The sequence below is a fragment of the Pristiophorus japonicus genome, unplaced genomic scaffold (genome assembly GCF_044704955.1).
Source record: "Pristiophorus japonicus isolate sPriJap1 unplaced genomic scaffold, sPriJap1.hap1 HAP1_SCAFFOLD_305, whole genome shotgun sequence".
Classification (NCBI taxonomy): Eukaryota; Metazoa; Chordata; class Chondrichthyes; family Pristiophoridae; genus Pristiophorus; species Pristiophorus japonicus.
In genome coordinates this window covers 688,904-699,114 of record NW_027252835.1, presented here as the reverse complement: position 1 = coordinate 699,114, position 10,211 = coordinate 688,904, and positions in this window count along the sequence as shown.

The following is a 10,211-nucleotide window of genomic DNA, read 5'->3' as shown; positions in this document are numbered from 1 at the left end:
TATTGCCTTTATAGATTCAGTCTCGGAGGTGGTCTATGCTCTCGCATGGAGTGTCTCAGTTGTGGTTCCGTTGTTTGCTTGGTGCCTGTGTTTTATTCGATGTGATTGCTGTTATCTGGCCTGGGCTGTCTGTCTCGTTCGGTGTAATTGCTGGTATCTAGCCTGGGCTGTCTGTCTCGTTCGGTGTGATTGCTGGTATCTCACCTGGGCTGTCTGTTGAGACTGCCCTTTCCTCAGATTGTTCCACCTATCTGTCCACCAGGTGTGGTGTGAATTCCACATTGTAGTCTGCCTCTGGTATTTCAGTGAAATGAGTGAATCTACTTTTTACTTAGTCTACATGCCTCAGGTAGGTTTGGCCATTGTCCATTTGTAGAACCAGTAGCCTGTTTCCCTCTTTGTCTGTCACTGTCCCTGCAAGCCATTTGGGAACCCGGCCATAGTTTAGCACGAACATTTTGTCCCCTATCTAATTCCACCCCCCTCTCGAATTTCGGCCATGGTACTCAGTTAGCTGTCGACGCTTAGCCTCAAACACTTTCATGCATGACTGGGACGATTAACGAGAGCCTGGTCTTTAAGGTTCGTTTCATCAATAGTTGCGCGGGGGGAACCCCAGTCAACGAATGTGGACGAGATCTGTATGCCAGCAGCAGTCGCGACAGGCGCGTCTTCAGCGTGGGACCTTGGATTCTGAGCATGCCTTCTTTAATGATTTGCATTGCTCGCTCCACCTGGCCTTTGGAGGCCGGCTTGAAAGGTGTCGTCTTAACGTGATTTATACCGTGGTCAACTATAAATCGTGAAAATCAGCACTGGTGAAGCACGGACCATTATCACTGACCAATATATAGGAATGCCGTGCATTGCAAACATGGTTCTAATGCTCTCCACAGTGGTGGAGGTGCTGCTCGTTTTTAAAATGATGCATTCGATCCATATTGAAAATGCATCAACGACTACGAGGAACATTTTGCCCATGAGTGGGTCCGCATAGTCTACATGCATCCAGGACCACGGTTTGGTTGGCTAGGGACAGGGGCTTAGGGGGGGAATCCCTGGGGGCATTACTGAGTTGGGCACAAATGGTGCACCGATGGACGCAGAGCTCCAAGTCCGCGTCAATGTCAGGCCACCAGTCATGAGATCTGGCTATGCTTTCATAAGGACAATCTCCGGGTGCTTGCAATGGAGCTCCTGGTAAAATGCCTCCCTACCTCGTAAGGGCATAACTAGTTGTCCGGCCCACATCAGGCAGTCTGGCTGTAGTGAGAGTTCATGCATGCACCTATGGAAGTGTTTGACCTCCTTGGGGCAGCCATCGCGAGCCTCTGCCCAGTCACCGGTTAAAATGCATCTTTTAATTAGAGATACCGTGGGGTCGCTCCTCGTCCAGGCTCTGATTTGGTGAGCTGTCATGTGTGAACCTGTGGATTCAAAGCCATTGATTGTCATGACCGTCTCAGAGTCCTGTTCGTCGGAACCGTCTGTGGTCGCCAGGTGTCGCCTGCTAAGCGCATCGGCACAGTTGTCTGTGCCTGGTCTGTGCCTTATCGTGTAGTCGTAAGCCATCCGCTGAATGCGCGCCGACGCATTGGCTGCCTTGCACTCGGATAGGAGGGACGTGAGAGATTTGTGGTCAGTTTCTAATGCAAACTTGGCCCCCGAATGATATTGCTGCATCTTTTTGACACCATACACGTACGTAAATGCCTCCTTCTCAACCATACCGTACCCGCGCTCTGCCCGCGAAAGTGACCTGGTGACATAAGCAACGGGCTGCATTTTACCCGCATCATTGACGTGCTGTAAAGCGCAACCGACCCCGTATGCTGACGGATCACACATAAGGATTAATTTTTACCCAGGTCAAAAAAGGCTAAAACGCTCTTGGAACATAGGAGGTTGCATGCCTTATTGAAGGCACGTTCTTGGGCGTCCCCCCAAAACCAATCGCACCCCTTTCTGAGTAGCACGTGGAGAGGCTCCAGCAGCGTGCTCAGGTTCTGCATAAAGTTCCCAAAGTAATTGAGGTGCCGGGAGAAAGGCACGCAGTTCCGAGACATTCCAGGGTCTGGGTGCCAGGTGAATCGCTTCGGTTTTAGATTCCGTTGGGAGGATTCAATCAGCGGCAATCCTTCTGCCAAAAAATTCAACCTCAGGCGCGAGAAAGAGACAAGTGGATTTCTTAACTCTTAGGCTTACCCAATCCAATCGACCGAGTATTCCCTCAAGATTACGGAGATGAAAGTCGGTGTCCCTGCCCGTGATGAGTATGGTATCTTGAAACACAACCATCCCCGGGATAGACTTGAGCAGACTCTCCATGTAGCGCTGGAATATAGCAGCCGCCGACCTGATGCCAAATGGGCATCGATTGTAACTAAAAAGGCCTCGATGTGTGTTGATGGTGGTGAGTAGCTGAGACTCTTCAGTCAGTTCTTGCATCGTATATGCAGATGTGAGGTCAAGTTCGAGAAATGTTTTCCTCCAGCCAATGTGGCAAACAGATCCTCTGCTCTGGGCAGCGGGTATTGATCCTGTAGAGAGACTCTGTTTATGGTAGACTTGCAATCCCCACCGATTTGCACGGATCCATCAGACTTCATGAAGGGGATGATGGGGCTTGCCCAGTAGCTGAATTCCACGGGAGAAATTATGTCTTCCCGCAGAAGCCGGGCCAGTTCGGTTTCTCACTTTCCCTCATCACGTATAGGTCCTTAGTTTGGTGTTGATCTTTGTGAGTTTTGGTCTGTTGCTTTTGTGCGGCCACAGCTGTTTAAATTTTTGAACGCTCATGAGGGATTGACTGGCCCCCGTGTCCAGTTCCATGTTGACGGGTATCCCGTTGAGTAGAACCCTCATCATAATTGGAGGCGTCTTGGTGTAAGAACAGTGGACATTGATCGTGTTAACCCGCTGTATCTCGGCGTCCCGTGCACTATTCCAACCATCTTCTGGTCCGCTTTCCAACCCTTCCGATTCGTATAGCAGCCGAACGGCTGTTCTTCTGCAAATGCGAGTCAGATGCCATGTGTAGTTGCAGTTTCTGCAAACGGCATGCTGAAATCGACACAACCTGGTTGAGTGCCTTCCCCCACATCTCCAACACAGACCGCTTCCATTAATTCCGAAGGATGTACTGCGTCTGGCTGATCTCCCTTGAGCTTCTCTCAATCTGCTGTTGATTGCTCGCATTGTGGGTTGATGAGGTGTGATCGGCCGTTCATGTGGCCCTTGATTTTGATGGCTTCTGGCGCCACTGCCTGCTGTTGAAGGCATGCTCTCCTGCCTTTGACTGTGTGTGGGGGTAGTGGGTTGTTTCACAATGTGAATCCCTTGTTCCGATGCCTAGTTGGTTGTCATACCCGAAGTATAGATTAGCCTCGTTTCTTCTTCGCCTGCCAAGAACATCCGTGCGATCAGTGCTGCTGCCTTTAGATTCCAGTTCTCAGTCTCTATAAGCTTTCAGAATATGCCTGCGTGGCCTATTCCTTCAATAAACAAGTCTCTCAATACTTCTCTCCTTAGTTCATCGGGGAACTCACATGAACTAGCAGCCTCCGAAGTTCCACCACGAAGTAGGATATGCTTTGGCCCACACAGCGTCTGTAGTTGTAGAAACTGTGTCTGGGCATATGTAGGCTACTCGCTGGCTTCATGTGGTCTCTCACCAATGCGCTCAACTCCTCAAACGACTTGCTTGCTGGTTTCTTGGGTGCCAGCAGGTCTTTCATTAAAGCGTATGTTTTCGATCCACAGCTGGTCAGGAGATGGGCTCTTGTCTTGTCTGCCTTATCTTCGCCCAGCCAGTTGGTAATCGGGCAACAACGTAACAAAGGATGGTCCAGAGGAGATTTTCGTGGAACAGCAGAACCATTTCCAGAAAATGGGAACGATGCTTATGATCCGATCCGATACGTTGAACATAATGTTGAGGTCAGAAGACTATAACATGCCTGCAATAGATGGTTCAACGGCTTTTAGTCAGACTAGGCAGCTTGGCGACCCCGGATTGATTCCCTGTCCGCTTTGAATTCGGCAGCCAAGTGACTAATTCAAAACCCAGCTTCTCACATCTTTTCAGCTCTAGAAAAAAAGGACTCACTCATATTCAGGGCAGATTTGGAGATTGACGCTGAATGTATGCTTATCCCAGTTGAGGTGAGGTTGTGCGTACTGACAGGATTATACACTTATCAAGTATGGGCCGGACCAAACACGGGTTCAGGGTATCCAACGAGACACAGAGCTGAGTACCTCTCAGATACGTTAACTTTACACAGTTGGGTGAGTTTCACTTTGCTCTAGAATTTGGACGCTGTGGGATCATCGGCACAAATCACACGTTTTAATGTGAAATATTTTTATTTTCTCTCATGTCGACCGGCTGTGTGAAGCGGAATTTTGAGTAAAAACTAGCGGGGCTCGTACAGGATTTGTACCTGGGATCTCTCGCATTTCAAATGTGATCATCCCTCAGCGACAATCAGACACCAACCAGAACGAGCCGCCGACAGTGAAGGCAATAGCTCTCAGATTCTGACGGTATTGAGAAAAGATATTCGGCGCACCGTGCGCGTGCTGTCCCTCCAGAACTATCTAATTAGTCCCCCTCTCCATAGTCCTACAAATGTCATACCTTTGACGAATATATTATTAATTTGAGATATGACATTAGCAAACTGCTGCATTCTTGTTAGCGAAAGAGGAATTTGGCGATGAGGTTAAATGTGTTTGACAAACGACCAGCGGGGGGTGGGTCAAATTTGTAACACAACAACGCCGAGGATGGGATTACGAACCCATGCGTGCAGAACACAACGGATTTGTAGTAGATCGCCTTAACCTCTCGGCAACCTCGTCTTTTACTTACCGAAGCGTCAGCCATTCAATTTCACGCTTTTTGTATGCAAACATAAATAAAGTGCAAGAAAATCCACTTCAAAGCTTCCTCTACCCGTGAAACCAGATGCACAATGATGAATACGTGCAATTAGATTCATAAAGCAATTGTCCGAGATGGTTGTTTTTTCGGCAGAATCCCAGCAAAGAATATCAAATTTCACAGAGCAGTCTAATTGACCACGGCAGGACTCAAACCTGCAATCTTCTGATAACTTTACGATTAAGCCACGCGGTCTCTGCTATTTGCGCCAAATGTGCTGTTGATTACATTGGGAGCAACTTCGGGCAAACTGCTATATTAAGGAGTGGATTTCGAAAAAGATCAGCATATTTCGAGTAAATGAACAGATGCACTGCGATTTGGGTGCGCACCGGCGCAGGCAACCCCATTTGGAATACAACAGTTTAACAATTCGGTCACTGCAGCTGAAATCACACTCCTTCTAAACGATACAACATGATCCAGGATTATGAGAAAATCTGTTTTAAAGGGACAGATTGATCTTGGACTGACAGCAAATCGGTTCAGACAGACACAAACTGATTCGTGACCTCTCGCATTTCCACGGTGAAAATCACAAAGAGAGAACCATATCCCTGGACCAACGAGACGCCGACAGTAAAGTGCGTAACCCATTCGATATCAAAAGGAATTAGGAGTTCCTCTAACAGAGGGGTAAGGAGCTCCTGACACAGAGGGATAAGGAGCTCTTGAAACAAATGAATTAGGAGCTCCTGCAACAGAGGGATAAGGAGCTCCTGAAATAGAGTGATAAGGAGCTCCTGAAACAGAGTGATAAGGAGCTCTTGAAATAGAGGCATAAGGAGCTTCAGAAACAGAGGCATAAGGAGCTCAGAAACAGAGGGATAATGAACTCCAGAAACAGAGTGATAGGGAGCTCCTGAAACAGAGGGATAAGGGACGCATGAAACAGAGGTATAAGGAGCTCCTCAAACAGAAGAATTAGGAGCTACTGTAACAGAGGGATAAGGAGCTCCTGAAACAGGGATAAGGAGCTCCTGAATCAGAGAAATTAGGCGCTCCTGCAACAGAGGGGTAAGGAGCTCCTGACACAAAGGAATTAGGACCTCCTGCAACAGAGGGATAAGGAGCTCCTGAAACAGTGGGATAAGTAGCTCCTGCAACAGAGGGACAATGAGCTCCTGAAACAGAGGAATTAGGAGCTCCTGAAACAGTGTGATAAGGAGCTCCTGAAACAGTGGGATAAAGAGCTCCTGAAACAGTGGGATAAGGAGCTCCTGCAACAGTGGGAAAAGGAGCTCCTGAAACAGTGGGATAAAGAGCTCCTGAAACAGAGGGTTAAGGAGCTCCAGAAACAGAGCGATAAGGAGCTCCAGAAACAGAGGGATAAGGAGCTACAGAAACAGAGGGATAAGGAGCTCCAAAACAGAGGGATAAGGAGCTCCAGAAACAGAGCGATAAGGAGCTCCAGAAACAGAGGGATAAGGAGCTCCAGAAACAGAGGGATAAGGAGCTCCAGAAACAGGGGGATAAGGAGCTCCAGAAACAGAGCGATAAGGAGCTCCAGAAACAGAGGGATAAGGAGCTCCTGAAACAGCGGGATAAGGAGCTCCAGAAAGAGAGGGAAAAGGAGCTCCAGAAACAGAGGGATAAGGAACTCATGAAAAAGAGGGATAAGGAGCTCCAGAAACAGAGCGATAAGGAGCTCCAGAAACAGGGGGATAAGGAGCTCCAGAAACAGAGCGATAAGAAGCTCCAGAAACAGAGGGATAAGGAACTCATGAAACATAGGGTTAAGGATCTCCAGAAACAGAGTGATAGGGAGCTCCTGAAACAGAGGGATAAGGAGCTCCAGAAACAGAGCGATAAGGAGCTCCAGAAACAGAGGGATAAGGAACTCATGAAACATAGGGATAAGGATCTCCAGAAACAGAGTGATAGGGAGCTCCTGGAACAGAGGGATAAGGAGCTCCTGAAACAGAGTGATAGGGAGCTCCTGAACCAGAGGGATAATGAGCTCCTGAAACAGAGGGATAAGGAGCTCCTGAAACAGAGGGATAAGGAGCTCCAGAAACAGAGCGATAAGAAGCTCCAGAAACAGAGGGATAAGGAACTCATGAAACATAGAGATAAGGATCTCCAGAAACAGAGTGATAGGGAGCTCCTGAAACAGAGGTATAAGAAGCTCCTGAAACAGAGTGATAGGGAGCTCCAGAAACAGAGGGATATGGAGCTCCAGAAACAGAGAGATAAGGAACTCATGAAACATAGGGATAAGAATCTCCAGAAACAGCGTGATAGGGAGCTTCTGAAACAGAGGGATAAGGAGCTCCTGAAACAGAGTGATAGGGAGCTCCTGAAACAGAGGGATAAGGAGCTCCTGAAACAGATGGATAAGGAGCTCCTGAAACAGAGGGATAAGGAGCTCCTGAAACAGAGGGATAAGGAGCTCCTGAAACAGTGGAATTTGGAGCTCCTGAAAGAGAGGAATAAGGAGCTCCTGAAACAGAGGGATAAGGAGCTCCTGAAACAGAGGGATAAGGAGCTCCAGAAACAGAAGGATAAGGAGCTCCTGAAACAGAGGGATTTGGCGCTCCTGAAACATGGGGATTTCAGAGCGTCGGCGAAGGGATTTTATGAGTTTCACAAACAGGAGCATTTGGTGTTCAAAATAAAGGTGAATTATGACCACCAAAAACAGGGTGATTAGGAAAGATTTCTGTACTTGCACCCGTAAATATCATTGTCAGGTACAGTTTCTAACTATAATGTACTCTGATCCATCTTTCTTAGGGTCAATGTGGAAGAACTTACACTTCGCCACAGGGACCTATATCTGCACAGTTATTTTCGCAAACACTTAATTAATGTCTCATTGCAACTTTATGTTCCACGACACTATTTGCAGTGCCAGTTACATTGTTATTCACTAAAATTGGACGAGAGAGCGGGACTAGAAACAGTCTCCCCGTTTTTTTACTTTCTCTGTCTTCTCACGTCTGTCTTTCTTTCTGTCTCCCCATCTGTTTCCAAAACTCTCTCGCCCAACATTTCACTCCACCGTCTTTCTCGCCACTTGTGTAACCCCCGTCTGTCTTTCTCTGTGCACCTCCCGCCTGTCTCTCCATCTGACTTACCACTGTCTTTTTCTTTCGTCTGCTGTTATCTCTATTTCTGTCTCCCCTTCTGTGCCCATCAGTCTCTCCCCCTCCATCCCTCTCCCGTCTGTTTCTCGAGTCTGTCCCTTGCAGTTCTCCGTCCGTCTGGCCGCGCAGTCTGTCCACCTATTTCTCTCTCTGTCTGTCTCTGTCGTTACCTCCCTGTCTCCCACCTGTTTAACTTCGTCGTTTGCACCCTCTCTGTCTCCCCATTCCGGCTCTCCCTCTCCCTATCGTTCCTGCTTGCCTGTGTCTGTCTGATCATTCTGTTCTATTTCTGTCTTCCCCGTTTCCCTCTGCTGTATCTCTCTCCCCTTCTACATCCTCCCGTCTGTCTACCAACATCAGTCTCGCCCACTCTATCTCCTTCTTTTACATTTCCAGTAGGACTATCTCCACCACAAGGTCTGTCGCTCTCTCTCTATCACCTCCTGTGTGTGTGTCTCTCTCTGTACCTCCCTCTGTATCTCCTTCCTATATATCGCCCGTCTTTCTCTCACCCTCTGTTGTCCGCTCTGGCTCACCAGTTTGCCTGCTCCCGTCTGGCACCGTCTCTGCCTTTGCCTTTGTAACATATCATCTATCTACCACAGTCTGTCGCAATCCACCATTCTTCCAGTCAATCTCTATCCCAACACACCCAATTTGTTGCTCTCTCTTCTCTGTCTCTCGCTCCCGCAGCTCTTTTTCTTTTTCTATCACGTCGTTTTCTCCCTGTCTCTCCGTGTCTGATTTCTGCCGATTTCTATCCCACGTCTGTCCCATTCTAACCCGCCTCACGTGTACTCACTTCTGCATCAAACCCATCTGTCCCTGTCTATCCACAGCGGTCTCCCCATCTCGCATTCTATCTGTCACCCCCAAATGTTTATCTCTCTTTGCTCCGCCGATCTGTCTGTCCGTCTCACTCTATGTCTCGGCCTTCTCGTTTTCTCCCTCTTTCTCCCCACGTCTGTCTCCCTATCTTTCTCACTCCGTTTGACCCATCCATTACCCCACCGTCTGCCTCTGTCTAGATATCTCTCTCTTTCCCTGTCTCCAACGTGTTTTTTTGAATTAATTCAGAATTTTGGGCATCGCTACTAAGGCCTTCCTTCCTTCTTTGTCCTTCTGAAACTGCCCCGGAGAAGGTGGTGGTGAGCCGACTATTTGAACCGCTGCAGTCTGTGTGGTTAAGTTACTCCCACAATGCTGACATTGTCGCAGCGGTTTGATTCAACTGAGTGTCTCGCTGGGCCATTGTAGAGGGCATTGAAGTGTCAACCACATTGCTGTGCATTTGGAGTCACGTCTCGCCCAGAGCAGGAAAAGACAGTATATTTCATCCTTTAAAGGACATTAGTGAACCAGCTGGATTGGTGCGACGATCCAGTAGTATCATGGTCAGTTTTGATACTAGCTTTTTAAATCCAGATTGATGTAATTAACTAAACCTAAATTCCTCAGCTGTGGTGGCAGGATTTGAACATCTCGGGACCTTTAGTCCAGGCCACTGGATTAGTTCAGTAACATTCCCACTCTGCTACCGGAAGGTTTCTCTCGTTCTCTCTCTCGGTCTGTCTCCGCCTTCCTTCTCCCCCACCTGCCTCTCTCTGTCTTGCCATCTGCCTTTTTCCACCGCCTGTCTCCATCCCTCTATCTCCCTCCCCACGCCCCTACCCTTATCTGTCTCTCTATCTGATCCCCCGTATGTCTCTCTCAATCTCCCTCCTCTTCTGTCTTTCTGGTCTTGTCTCTTCTGTATGCCTCTCTCTCTGTCTCTGTCTCCTCATCTGTCTGCCGTTGCTGTCTGCCCCATCTGTATCTCTCGCCGACTCGCCCTGTTGGCCCCGATTGTTTCAACCAATTCTCTATTTCTCTGTCCCTTACACTTCTGTCTCACACCCTCTCTCTCTCACTCACTGCGTCACCCCACCGGCTCTCTCTCTCTCTCTCTCACTCTCTATCCCAGCCCAATCTGCTTTCTTTCTGGCTAACACACTTCTGCCTCCCCTGTCTGCCAATTACTGTCCCCTTCCAGCATTCACCCCTGTCTGCCCCTGTCTATCGCTCTCTGTCTGCCTTCCGTCAGTCTTCCCTTTCTGCCTCCCCTGTCTGTCAAGCACTTCCCACTTCCACCATTCACCCCCGTCTGCCCCTCTCTGTCGCTCTCTGTCTGCGTT